This window comes from Hyaena hyaena, unplaced genomic scaffold, assembly GCF_003009895.1.
Source record: "Hyaena hyaena isolate Hyena2069 unplaced genomic scaffold, ASM300989v1 scaffold_162, whole genome shotgun sequence".
NCBI lineage: Eukaryota > Metazoa > Chordata > Mammalia > Carnivora > Hyaenidae > Hyaena > Hyaena hyaena.
Window position 1 is genome coordinate 214162 of NW_024080795.1, and position 13988 is coordinate 228149.

Here is a 13988-nt window from a genome sequence, read left to right on the forward strand (position 1 = left end):
TCAACTCCAGCCATCTTCTTGCTCTGACCCTGATGGCCCCTCCAGTCCCACCAGCCTTGGCTTCCCCTGAAGAAGGGAAAGGGACAACGGGCCAAATAGGCAGGTTCTAAATCTCCCTGGCTCACACGCATCCCAGCCACCATGCCCAAGCTCCCCTTCTGTGTTGAGTTGCTCACAGCTCAGGGATTTCTTTTTTTTTTAATTTTTTTTTAAGTTTATTTATCTTTGAGAGTGAGAGAGAGTGTACGCAGGGGAGGGGCAGAGAGAGAGGGAGACACAGAATCCGAAGCAGGCTCCAGGCTCTGAGCTGTCAGCACAGAGCCTGACGCGGGGCTCGAACTCACAAACCGTGAGATCATGACCTCAGCCGAAGTGAGACACTTAACCGACTGAGCCACCCAGGCGCCCCAGCTCAGGGATTCCTTATACTCATCAATTTGACAAATACTTACTGAGCCCCATGCTGGGAACTAAATGCAGATTAAGATCGTGCCTACGAGTAGACCAGCCTGGCGGCATAAATGGAAGTGCGTGAAGCACTGAGTGTGCTGGAATGCTTCCCCAGAGGACGTAGCACTGAAGCTGAATCTTGAAGAACAAACCTGGGGTGGAGGTGGGAGTCAGGTAGAGGGAAAGGATACAGATGCTACTGCAGAGACGGGTAACTTGCTAAGAGAAGAAACGAGGCTGGAGAGAGAAACGGGTAACATCTGGTCTTGTAGGACTCGAGAGTCAGGTTGTGGAGGTGGAGGCCATGCGCATAGAGGAAGTAGTGAGATTAGCAGAGAAGGTGAAGGGCAAAATCCAGACCAGCACCAACATCCAAGAGACAGGTGGAAGGAGAGATGGGGCGGGAAGAGAGGTAGAAAAACCTGGAGAAACGAGCGAACACTATCAGCGAAGCTAAGGAAGGAATTGTCTCCACGGTCACTTAAGATGAGGACCGAAGAGATCTCATCGGTGGGATCTGATCTTAAGTCGGAAGATCACTTAAGATGAGATCTTCCCACTGGAGCTGATAATTAGGTCCCCAGAGACTTTCATTAGTGTATTCTTGGTGAGGTGGGGGGGGCAAAAGCCAGATTGCCGTGGCTTGAACAAAGGGGGAGTTTAGGAAATGGAGACAAACAGCACAGGCTGGCCAAAATCTTCTAACTCCCTGCTCCCCTTCTCTCCCAGCCCTTGCTCAATGACAGCCCCAAGTCGTTCCCCATTTGCTCCCCCGAATCCGTTAGCACTGTATCCAAAACGTAACAGTCACTCAATAAAATGTTGAATCACCGCACACTCTGACCAACAGAGGGAGCTAGAGGAAAGTCACTCTATCCTATTGAGGGAGCTAAAAGAAATCAGAGAGTGTTAGCCTATAGAAGGTGCTGGAAGAAAGCCCCAGGGAAGTGTTAACTGCACACTCCGACCTCTAGGAGGAGCACCAAGCTTCTGGCTTTGCAGACATTTCTGAGGAAAACGCATGAGGAGCCTGCGTCAGGGAGGCTCACCTTTAGGTAATACTTCTTAATATGTACCTAATAAGTTCTGTTTGTGGCATGTGGTGTTGATTTTCCATTTATGATGGTGATGGGAAGTTTTCTGTTGGATTTAGCAAATGACAAAATGAATATAACAAAAACTGAGTTCATTTAAAGGAACATCTTAAATAAGCAATAGTATGAGTGGTGGATCTCAAGATACTGCCCAAATCTTCAAAGTAAAGAGTAAATCAGAACTTAGCTCCAGGAAAGCACTGGGTCATGGTGGTGTGTGGAACTGATGGTATGAAGTTAAAAGCTGTTGAATCTGTGTGGAATGCTCTTTGGTGCCTCTTGGATCCTCTGAGGTTCTGATTCTGCTCTTCTCCTGTGAAGTGTGGTGAGAGAAGTCTGGTGCCTTCTGAGGAGAAGACACCCCTCTCTCGGCCTGAAAGTCAAGGGGGAACTTGGTTTGGGCACAGGGAAAAGGAGCCTTAAAATGCCTGGAAGCCTGGTTTGTTAGGTTCTGGTTTGTTTGGAACTGAGGTGTTTCCTGGGGAGTTTCAGTGCTAAAACAAGGAAAGTCCTGGGCAGAGTAGGACCATTCAGTTACCCTGAAAGGTGTCTCGCCTTCCTTCGGTGTGGTTTTCCTTCAGTTTCTTTCCTTACCTCTCTTCTGACTGAAGGAGTGTTTAGAACTCCAAAGCTCGGGTCAAAAGGTCACCCTCAGAGAAAGAAAGTTCGAGTCTAGGTCACTGAGGCTTGTCTATTTAGGGGAAAATGAATTTTTAGTCTAACCCACTTAGTGACTACACCGAAGTTTGAGGCGAAAGCCTGAGCTGGTAAAGTGTTTCTTTGAATATGTTCTTCAGGCATTTATCTCCCTCCCAAGACCTGTGGAATATGGGTCGCAGGAAGGGGGACGCTGACTGGTGGTGATGGTGGTGGGCTAAGAATTATAGGATTTATAGGGGCACCTGGGTGGCTTGGTTAAGCGTCTGACTTCGGCTCAGGTCATGATCTCACAGTCTGTGGGTTCAAGCCCCGCGTGATGGTGTATAATTTCTCTTCAAAGAAAAAAATGAACGTCTCATAGCAGTATTTAAAATTATTTTCTTTTTTGTGTGTATTTTTCATTCATTTTAGGGGCGCCTGGGTGGCTTAGTCGGTTAAGCGTCTGACTTTCGCTTAGGTCATGATCTCACGGTTTGTGGGTTCGAGCCCCGCGTCGGGCTCTGTGCTGACTGCCAGCTCAGAGCCTGGAGCCTGTTTCAGTCTGACTCCCTCTCTCTCTGACCCTCCCCTGCTCACGCTGTCTCTCTCTCTCCTAGAAATAAATAAAACATTAAAAAAAAAATTTTTTTAAGCATCAGTTATGAAGGGAAAAAAGCTCATTATAAAAATTTCAAACCTTATGGAAGTATGCAAAGTAAACGAAACCTCCTTTCCCCACAGCCTTCTCATCTGTAATGTAAGTTTGATTTGTATACCTAGTTAGCCTTTTTATACATATGCAAACATCTTTATAATGGGCTTGCATGCGTATTTTAGAGCTTTTTATTGAAGTATACATACAGAAGAGTGTGCTGCTTGATGAATTATCACAAACTGGATGTCCTATGGAATGTTCTGTGTGACCTGGGTGATAGATACATGTGTTTATTCAGTTTGTGAAAAATGGCTAGAAGTGGGCATTAGGGGGCGCTTCAGGAGTTCTGGATTATTCTGTGACATGGGTGATGGTTAAATGGGTTCATTCAGTTTGTGATAATTGATAGAGTGTTAAATGGCTGAAATTGGCATGGGGGGGTGCTTCAAGAGTTCTGGAATGTTCTGTGTTGACCTTGGTGACGCTTACATGGGTTTATTCAGTTTGCAGTAATTCATAGGGGGTGGATGGCTGATGTAAGTGGGCAGTGGGGAGTACAAAAGTGCTTTAGGAGTTCTGGAATGTCCTATGTTGACCTCGGTGATGGTTTATGGATTCATTTTTAGCAACTGTATATTATTCCTTTATACAAATATTCCATAATTTATTTAACTAATCCTTAATTGATGGTCATTTAGGCTCTTTATAATTAGTATACACAAGTAATAACGTACATTTATTTTTGCTTCTGTAAGTATTTCTGCAGGAGAGATTTTTAGAAATGATAAATTGTTGGGTCAAAGGCTATGTGTATTTTATTCATTATTTTCCTTTTGAAAAGTTAATACAAGTTCAGGGTAAAAAATTCAAAAAGTGAAAGGGGGCATATAGGGAAAAGCCAGTCTTCCTTCTACCCTTAACCCCCAGCCCCATAAGGTCCTTCCTTAGAAGCAACTAGTGTTACCAGCTTTTGATGGGGTTTTCCAGAGACACTCTTATTTTATTTTAAGTTTTCTGTCCCCCTATTCCTCATCTATTCCTATCCTATTATTCCTTCAAAGCCCAGCTCAAATTCTACTTCTTACAGTCTTCCTGACTTTGAATTGCTATTGCTTCCCAAGACACTCTATGTATTGCATATGCATTTGCATATTTTGTAGGCACTGCTTAAAACCACATCTCCACCCCACCAAGATTGTCCCAATTTATAATTTCCTATAGGGTATGAGAGTTCCCATTACCCACTAGAGATGATTCAAGGGTTCTAAAAAGATTTGAGTGAAAGAAACAGATTTGATTCATGGATTTATTCATTCATTGGAAATACATTCACAGGTTTCAAAATTCTACAAGTACAAAAGTGCAGACAGTGAAATGTCTCCCTCCGATCTTCATCCCCTGGCCACCCTAGCTGTTCTTCCCCAAAACAGTTGTGTTTCCAGTTTCTTGTGTATACTTAACAGAGTTTGCGCATGCGAACAAATGCATCAGTACTTTTTTCCCCAAATTTTACACAGATAGCATTTGTATGAGCTATTGCGGTGTATTTTCCTCCTCCCCCACCCAAAGTAAAACCTCAGTGACTTACAATAATAGTTCGTTTTTTCTCATGAGTCTATGGGCACGTTAGAAGGTTCAGCTGATCTCAGTCGACCAGTTGAAGAGTCACTTGGGGATCAGTTGGTCTCAAATGGCCTCAGCTGGGATTATTCAGCTCCTTTCTGCAGGGTCTTTCACCTTCTAGCTTGTTCGTGTTGTGGTGTCAGGGCTTCATAAGAACAGAAACACATAGGGAGCACCTGGGTGGCTCAGTCCGTTAAGCATCTGACTTCGGCTTAGGTCATGATCTCGCAGTTTGTGGGTTCAAGCCCCAGCTCAGAGCCTGGAGCCTGCTTTGGATTCTGTGTCTCCCTCTCTCTCTGACCCTCCCCTGCTCACGCTGTCTCTCTCTCTCAGAAATAAATAAAACATTAAAACATTAAAAAAAAAAATGAAGAACAGAAACACACAGGCCTCTGGAAGCCTGGCTTGGATCTAATGCACCATAACTTCTGTTCTATTTTATTGATCAAAATAAGTCACAGGCTAGCCCAGATTGAAGGAACGTGAGGAGCTATAAAGTCACCTTGCAAGGGATGTGGATTTAGGGAAGGGAAGAAGTAAGGTTATCAAACACAACGCTATAGGTAAATATTATTCTGTACCTTTTCACCTAAAAGTGTATCATATATTTTGAAGATGACTTCATATTAGTCCTCAAAGTGCTTCTTTGTTTCTTTTTCCTTCCAAGATTTTATTTAAATTCAAGTTAGTTAACATGTAGTATTTGTATCAGTAGAATTAGTGGTTTATCGCTTATATATAACACCCAGTGCTCATCACAAGTGCCCTCCTTAATGCCTGTCATCCATTTAGCCCATCCCCTCACCCACCTCCCCTCCAGCAACCCTTAGTTTGTTCTCTCTAGTTAAGAGTCTCTTATGGTTTGCTTCCCTCTCTGTTTTTATCTTATTTTTCCTTCCCTTCCCCTATGCTCATCTGTTTTACTTTTCAGATTCCACGTGACTAAAATCACATGGTATTTGTCTTTCTCTGACTGACTTATTTTGCTTAGCCTAATATACTCTAGTTCCATCCAAGTTGTTCCAAATGGCAAAATTTCATTCTTTTTCATTAACCAAACAGTTTTAGTATTCATTAGTGATGCCTATCTGAATGAGGTTTTTTAAAAAAGTTTAAGTAATCTCTACGCCCAACATGGGGCTCAAACTCATCACCCCAAGATCAAGAGTCTCATATTCTTCCAATGCCAGCCATGCGCCTATGAAGCAGTTATTTTATTTTAAAGATTTTATTTTATTTTGAAGATTTTATTTTTATGTAATCTCTATACCCAATGTGGGGCTCGAATTTACAACCCCAAGATCAAGAGTCCCATGCTCCACCAACAGCCAACCAGGTACCCCCCTGAATCAGGTTTTAAATGGTGGCTGCAAAATGATGTTATCCTAATTCTGTCATTCCTTCTGCATTTACTAGTGACCATTCTGTTGAAGAAAGCTTCCCCCCTTCTTTTTGCATATTGCTTCAAATTCTTTTGTTAAGTTATTATTCAATGTGTTATAACCTGTTACTATTATGGTACTATATTGTACTGGGTCTGGAAGTAGACCCAGGCATATATGAAATTTAAAAAAAATATTATTTTTGAGAGACAGAGAGACAGAGCATGAGTAGGGGCGGGTCAGAGAGAGGGAGACACAGAATCCGAAGCAGGCTCCAGGCTCTAAGCTGTCAGTACAGAGCCTGATGTGGGGCTCGAACCTACGGTTGGACTATTGACCAGGAGATCATGACCTGAGCCAAAGTCAGACACTCAACCGACTGAGCCACCCAGGCACCCCTGAAAATTTAATATATAATAAAGTTGGTGTACCCAAATCATTGGGGCAAAGATGGCCTTTTTAATAAATACTATTGGGATAACTGGATAGCTGTAAAAAATAGATAATTGGGTTCCACACCTCACATTGTACACTGATATAAACTCCAGCTGAATCTAAATGTAAAAAATAAAGCCATACAAGCACCAGAAGAAAACCTGGGTATGGGGAAAGCCTTTCTACGTATGACTCCGAATCCAGATGTAATGAAAAAGATGGATAAATTTCAACCACATAAAAATGAAAGTAAAAAACTTTTGCATGGCAAAAAACACATAAAGTCAAATGCAAGAGAGCTGCAAACAGGATTTTGAAAATCTACAGTCACCTTGACCGTGTGGCTCACTTGTGGACAGGGGTGAATAAATGAATGAATGAACTGCTGCTTCCTGTCATTTAATACTGGAATGAATGGGTGAATAAAGTGGAGGCAATATCCGTATTTTCATTAGTTCCCTCTCTCCATTCTGTTTTGATCCCTACCCAGTTTTTATAGCAAAATCTGTCTCCTAATTTTTCTCCTGAATTTCCCACCTCTTGTCCATTTGTTAACTAAAATAAAACTTTAAGCAGGGCCCATAAACATAACATCAAAAAATAAGACAAGTTGCAAGTTTTAAAGGGAAATTAGATGCCAACTATTAAAAGTACTAGAAAATGTCCTCTTATCTTCCTAAGATTAATTTCTTAGGCACCAAAACAAACTGAAAAGTAGTCTATTGCTAAGATCATTCCTACATTTGTTTGATCTTATTGCTAAAATTGCTGTCTAGAATTTTGTTGTAAAGCTACAGTATGTTAACTTTCCTTTTGTGAGTTAACTTGGGTCTCTCACAACCATAACTTCGGTTCTTGAAGAAAATGCATTCCGGGCACCAAAAAATAAACACATCAATAAACATTTGCTATGTAACACAACTGTGAGCTGGGGTGGGGGGGAAGGAAATGCATGTTTCTGAGTTTGCTAATGAGCCCTTCGGCAATTGCACTTTCTTTTCTATCCTCAATGTGTTTTTCTGTGACACTTGATTTTTTAACACGTAGAATAAGGCTTTCTTCAAATGCTGATTTTTACCGCAGCCCTTGAATGAGTCACTTGATTTTTCAAGCCCAGAAAAACGGGCTTTCCTCCAGACAGTCATTGTAAAAGGAACCTCTTGGTAGTCAATCCTATTTTCTCTAATATTGCAATTATAGATTGATCCAATAAATGTTACTTGGAAATTTCGCTCAGTTGAAAGGTACAGTAGAAAACTCACATGTATTACACTACAGCAGTTTGACTCTGCTACAAATCTGTTTGTGTGTATTTAGGAGTTTTGATAGCCCTATATAAATAAGCATGGTGCCTAGCGGCAGTTGAATACAGTAAAACAACACTCTCCGGGGTTTTCTTTTCATGGCTGTGATGAATGTGAATACAAATTGAATTGAGACAACAAAGAGTTTGAGGTTAAAAGTGAGGTAGCTGTAATGTATTGTCGAAGTGCTGTATGACCATTGGAGAACACATGAAAAGCAATGGAAAATAGAACATTTTCAAGTGAAAATAAAAAATCACCAGAAATACACCAGGTAGAAATAGCTCTATGTTTGTGGGTTTTCTCTCCCTAATCGAGTTCATACTCTCTATACAGTATTTTAGCCTACGAAAAGGCTTAAATGGTGAGCGTATTTTTTAAAGAAACAGGCATCCAGGGTATTTCAGTTTTAAGGGTTCACACACCGCTGTGATGAATGGTTTGAGAATCTGTGTCCAGAAATCAGTTCACAGAAGTCCTGCTTCAATTACCTGCAGATGTCAGTGTGTATCTGAGTGTGGTTCAATAGCTTGTTCCGGGAGTGGGGCGGTGGGGGGGGGGGGGGGTAGTTGAAGTCCAGTTGTGAAACCAGTTGCTTATTATTGTACAAACACCAGTGTAGTGTGTATGAGAAATATAAGCCGCAAGGGCCTTAAGTTGCTGAAATTTCTCTTTACAAAATGTTCATAAGCACAGATGTATTCTCTAGTTACAGACTTTACGGAAGATTATACCCTCTTTTTCTTTTTTTTCCCCACTCCTGATAGTTTGACCAGGCTTTCTTAAATTTGTTAGAGTGCTAGGGAAGCAGAGTTGATGTAGTTGGGCTTATTAAATTTGACTTTGACCCACATGGCAGGTCTCGGGGGTATATTATGAGCTGTGCTGTTTACTTTCTGCTGTTATCATATATTTAAACACAGAGTTTAAAACCAATCATTTCAAGTTGCAGAGAGCACCCTCTTTGCCATTCCCTCCTACTCCCTTCTTTTCTACGCAATTCCCTTCTCCTCCAACTTCATAACATAAAAAGTCAGGGTGTTTCTTAGGCTAGGAAATTGTCAGAGAGACTTGCAATGGCTCATCGTGGCAAAGCCCTGTTCTTTCTTGGGCCATGACACAAATCTACCATCTGTTTTGTAAGCAAGCAAGCTTCCTCTCAGCTGTAATTTGCTATATATATTGGTACATAAATTGTTGGTAGCTTGTGTTTACCTAGCAACAGAATCTGTTTAGCAGAAGGCTGTGGGAAAGGAGGCTTTCCTTTTTTTTTTTTTTTTTAAAGCCGTTTCTTCATCTATAAATTTTCTTCAAGTGCAAGAAAGGCAGATATACCGGCCCAAACAATCTGCCTTTTATATCATTTTAACCCAAACTGCTTAGTAAATGCTCACTTTGGAGATGCTTTTTGCCACTTGGATTACCTTATATATAACTAAATGCCCTCATTTAAATTTGCTTTTCTTTTATAAGCAAACTTCAAACAAATCACTGTGAAAAACTGTCTTTGACCTTGTAGCTGTCAAAGATCCCTGAGTTTTTGGGACTACTCCCCTCGGTCCAGTGTAAATTTCTCCTGTTTCCCAGTGTTCTTAACATCTCTTAGGGATTTTGGATGTTGAATATACATTTGAGGAACACTGATCAGGAGAGAGAGCAAGACAAATACTGTATGGTATCACATCTGTGTGGAATCTAAAAAAAAAAAATTGCCGAGCTCATAGAAACAGAACAGAATGGCAGTGACCAGGGACTGGAGGGTAGCAGGAATGGGAAGATGTTGGTCAAAGGGTACAAACTTCCAGTTATTGGATGAATAAGTTCTGGAGACCTAACGGACAGCATGGTGACTGTGGTTAATAATACTGTGTTGTGTACTTGAAATTTGCCAAGAGAGGAGATCTTAGGCATTTTCACCAAAAGAAGTAACTATGTGAGGTAACAGATGTATTTATTAACTTGATTGTGGTTAATCATTTTACCATGTATATATATAGCAAATTATCATGTTGCACACTTTAAATACATTACAATTTTATTTGTCAGCTATCGTTGACCCTTGAACAACATAGGGGTTAGGAGCACTGACCCCCGCTCCTGCACAAAAATCCATGGATAACTTTTGATTCCCCCCAAATTTAACTGCCAATAGCCTACTGTTGACCAGAATCCTTACTGGTAACATAAAGTCGATTAACACATATTTTGTATGTTTTATGTATTAGATGCTGTATTCTTACAATGAAGTAAGCTAGAGAAAGGAAAATCTTATTAGGAAAGTCACAAGGAAGAGAAAATACATTCACAGTGCTGTCCTGTAAAAATCTGCATAAAAGTAGAGCCCCAAGTTCAAACATGTGTAGTTCAAGGGCCAACTGAATACACCTCAATAAGGCTAGAGTGGGGGCGGGAGAAGAACATCCATCAGGAACTAGTTGTCTGTAAGTTAAGTGTGACCAACTCGAGCACCATGCCCTGTGTTGTCTGTATTACTTTAATTTTCCTTTGGTTGAATGAGCTGTATATTTCTACCTAATCACTTTCTTAGTTTTCTCATTAGCAGAGCAGTGTGTCTGCTGAAGGGAAAAAAAAAAGGCCAAAGGGAGAAAACCAGTTCTGACTTCCCTTCACATTAGTTATAGACGTCATCTGCTGTTAAAGGTTAGAGCGTACTTTATGCTCATTTTGAGAAGGGAAGGAGGTGTTGTGCAGTCAGCTTCCTTCACACAACACCAGGGTGTAATTCGCTGCAGGCTTAGGACATGCTCTTGCCTTTGTGCGAGTGACTGGTTTTCCATTTTGATCTACAACTATGGTGTAGTTTGCTATGAAGTGGCAATGTGGAGGTTACTACCTCACCCCTCCCTCTAGAAAAGGAAGAAGAAATCAAAAGGAAAAAAGAACTTCTATGCCATCTGGAGACTTTGAAATTAGCCATAAGAAAGACTATGGCATAATTATTATAGAGAATTCCTTTGGCCAGAGCCTTCCCATATCTTTCATGTTGTAGTCTTTGTTTCTGCCTCCTTCAGTCCCTGACTTTTCACATGCCCACAGTGTTGTGAGGGCCATGGGAATTAACTAGGATGGTGAGGTAGATGTCCCTGCATTCATTGTAAGTGGGGGCATTCACTGATATGATAAACACGCGTTCCCGGTGCTCTCCCGGTAATGCCAGGCATGTAGGTGAGAAATTAGCATCATGAGCCATGAGATTGAATCCATTTTCGTGGAGCAGATGGTTAACGGTGAACAAGGGAAGATGAGCTCATCAGGGGAGGGCTGGCAGAAAGAAGAAAAGATGACAGGGCTTTGGGGACAGGAGGGGTACATAACAAGGATCCTGGGTGAATAAATGATCAAGGAGGGAAGCTCACTGTCTCATCTTACCAGCAATTCAGCAATGGGGCAGTGCCAGAGACTGGAGGTTGGAGAAACAGGTTAGAGAGAAGAAATTTTAAGAGGGTGATGACTGGATAAAAAAAAAAAATGGTGGTAGATGCCCCAAAAGTCTTTGGTGACATCATTTCTGTAAAGAAGGTTACAGAAGTCAAACTGTAGAGGACCAGGAAAGGAATATGGTCCCGAAGGCAGATTTCCATCCTGAAAGTTTGGCAGAGGGGCTCCTGGCTGGCTCAGTCTGTAGAGTTTGCGACTGTTGATCTCAAGGATGTGAGTTCGAGCCCCACATTGGATGGAGAGATTACTTTAAAAAAGAAAAAGTTTGGCAGCATTTAGAGACTGGTAGCTGCGAGGGTAGGCGGGCCAGTGTAAGGTTGGTACTGATGTTGTGAGAAGATTGAAGAACCCACGGGATAGGTAGGGAATCAGAGGATCCTAGTGATCACCACTATCCAGTAGAACTTTCTGTGGTCATGGAAATGTTCTACATCTTTGCTGTCCCATACAGTAGCCACTGGCCACATGTGGCTACCAAGTACTTGAAATGTGGTTTAGGCAATAAGCTAAACTGAATTTTTCTGAATTTTCAATTTTATTTCATTTTAACTTATTTACATTTAAATTTTTTTAAGTTTATTTTTGAGGGAGATAGAGACAGCATGGACAGGGAAAGGGCAGAGAGAGAGAGAGAGAGGGAGAGAGAGAGAATCCCAAGCAGGCTCCACACTGTCAGCACAGAGCCTGATGCGGGGCTCGAACCCACGAAACCGAAACCGTGAGATCCTGACCCAGGCAGAAACCCAGAGTACTGAGGAGACTTAACCAAATAAGCCACTCAGGCTTCCCATTAATTCATTTACATGTAAATAGCCACTTGTGGCCAGGAACTACCAATAAGACCGTGCAAGTCTAGAAGGAGAGGATAAATGTGGAATGAGAAAGGTGGAAAGGGGAGAACTATAAAGCAGAGAGGGAGGGCTACATTTGAGAGTCTTGAGAGAAAAGTCTTCATGTGGTGTGGAAGATCTCACGTGTCCAATAGCTTTAAAAGGGTTCAGGCTCATAGCTTCAGTTTTGTTTCAACAACCTTTGTCAAGCGCATCTACTAAGAATGTAGAGGTCTGGGGGCGGGGCTGAGGAGGAAGAGTGGAATATTCACAGCATAAAGTGTGTAAGCAGCAACTGGGCCATGGTGGCAGCCAAGCTGCAGCTGACAGAATGAATCTGTGGTGGGATGTCTAAGGGGTTTGGTACGGGCCAAATTTGCACTGGGTCAAATCCATGCAATTCCACATAAGTTTCTTTTTGGACTACGATGTGAACTCAAAGGATCTGGAAAAGATTATGATGCAGTTTAAGCTTAGAAAGTTATGTTCAAGTGCATCTTGCTTCTATTACTCTACCTCACAGTGTACTGATACTTTTCATTGTTGTTGTTGTTTTTCTGGTGAATTTAAACCTTGATAGTATAAAATGCATTTGAAGGAATCTCACCAGACAGGTTGGGCCCCTTCTGCCTGGGTGGTGTTTTGTTAGGGTAATCTGCCAGATTGTTCTCTTAAAAGACTTTTGGGGCAGCTAAGCCATCTCTGGTATAGGAGGGGTTGTGGTGCCCCCACCCATAGCTATAAAAATGACTACGCTGTGCAAACGCATTGCTAATTAACACCATTTCCCTATTCCTTGGTGGGGGGCAGGAGATGCTTCTAGTAATAGAGACTATTTGTGGGAGAGGAGACTAAAGCAGTGAGCAGATAGGGATGGAAACTGATCAGCGAGGGCTTTTCTGGGTGTCAACAACATCAAAAGTATGATGAACTGAAAAGAGTTTAAAATTTTTTTTAATGCTTATTTGTTTTTGAGAGAGAAAGACAGAGTGTGAGTGAGGGACGGGCAGAGAGAGAGGGAGACACAGAATCCGAAACAGGCTCCGAGCTGTCAGCACAGAGCCCAATGCGGGGCTCGAACTCACAAACCACAAGATCATGATCTGAGCCAAAGTAGGACGCATAACAGACTGAGCCACCCAAGCGCCCCAAGAGAGTTTTTCTTTTTAGTCTAGGTACAGACAGGTATAGACAGCAGTCTAAAATCTATTTTTGTAATAGAAATATTTCACCAAGTCCAGATTTTAACTTGAGGAAAAAAGCACATATTCTGGCCTACCTAGTCTATCCTGTGGATATTTCTTTGTAATTGGTTCTTGTCTTTGATTCTTGTCTTTATTGTGGCCTAACATTCTTGGAAGACACTAGTTTATGTCAAAAACCCATGACAAATAACCCTGATTAGAACTTCCTCTCACATTAAGATTTAATATGAGCAGGAGCACCTGACTGGTTCGGTCAGTTAAGCATCCAACTCTGGATTTCGGCTCAGATCATGATCTCGCAGTTTGTGTGTTCTAGTCCTGTGTAGAGCTCTGTGCTGACAGCTTGGGATTCTTCCTCTCCCTCTCTGTCTGCCCCTCCCCTGCTTGCATGCTTGCTCTCTTTCTCTCTCTCTCTCAAAATAAATAAACATCAAATTCTTAAAAAAAGATTTAATACGAACACAATGTGTTTCATGTAATACATTTCAATGGCCAGAAAGGGGCAACTTGACTACTCATTCTCTAGAATTCCATCCAGGGCTTTCAAGCAAAATAAAGATGTTGGATCCTTGACTTGCCAATATCAGGCCTAGGTAATTGTCAGTTGTTTCATCCATCGAGAAAGGTGGTCTGCTATAAGACATCAAGACATTCCCCCAGTTTAAGTCCTGATACCAGAATATTTCAGCCTGCCTAAGTAAGCCCAATAACTACAACCAAATGAAATTTCCAAAGATGGGGTACACACGTGGAAAGTAGAATACCTCTAAGGTATAAACAGTAGCTCAGAAATTTTAGAGTTTCAATCCATTCATTCTAGACATTTGTTAAATATCTTCCAGGAACTCCTAACATTGGTGGTGAGGTGGGGAGAAGATGGAGATTCAAAAGTAGTATGAGATATGAATCTAG

At 41.7% G+C, this 13988-nt stretch overlaps 1 protein-coding gene across 3 annotated transcripts in view; it reads left to right on the forward strand.

Annotated features, from left to right (window-relative positions):
• PLAC1 (placenta enriched 1) overlaps positions 1 to 13988 on the forward strand; it is a 196480-nt gene that overhangs the window by 12170 nt on the left and 170322 nt on the right. The window contains exon 1 of one of the 3 annotated variants that reach the window (XM_039239871.1): positions 1439 to 1505. The exons of 1 other annotated variant lie outside the window; for it this stretch is intronic. The gene's annotated coding sequence lies outside the window, so the exon portion shown is untranslated. Of the gene's footprint in view, positions 1 to 1438; positions 1506 to 13988 lie in introns of those variants that run through there. One more of the 3 variants, XM_039239870.1, reaches the window with a different exon arrangement.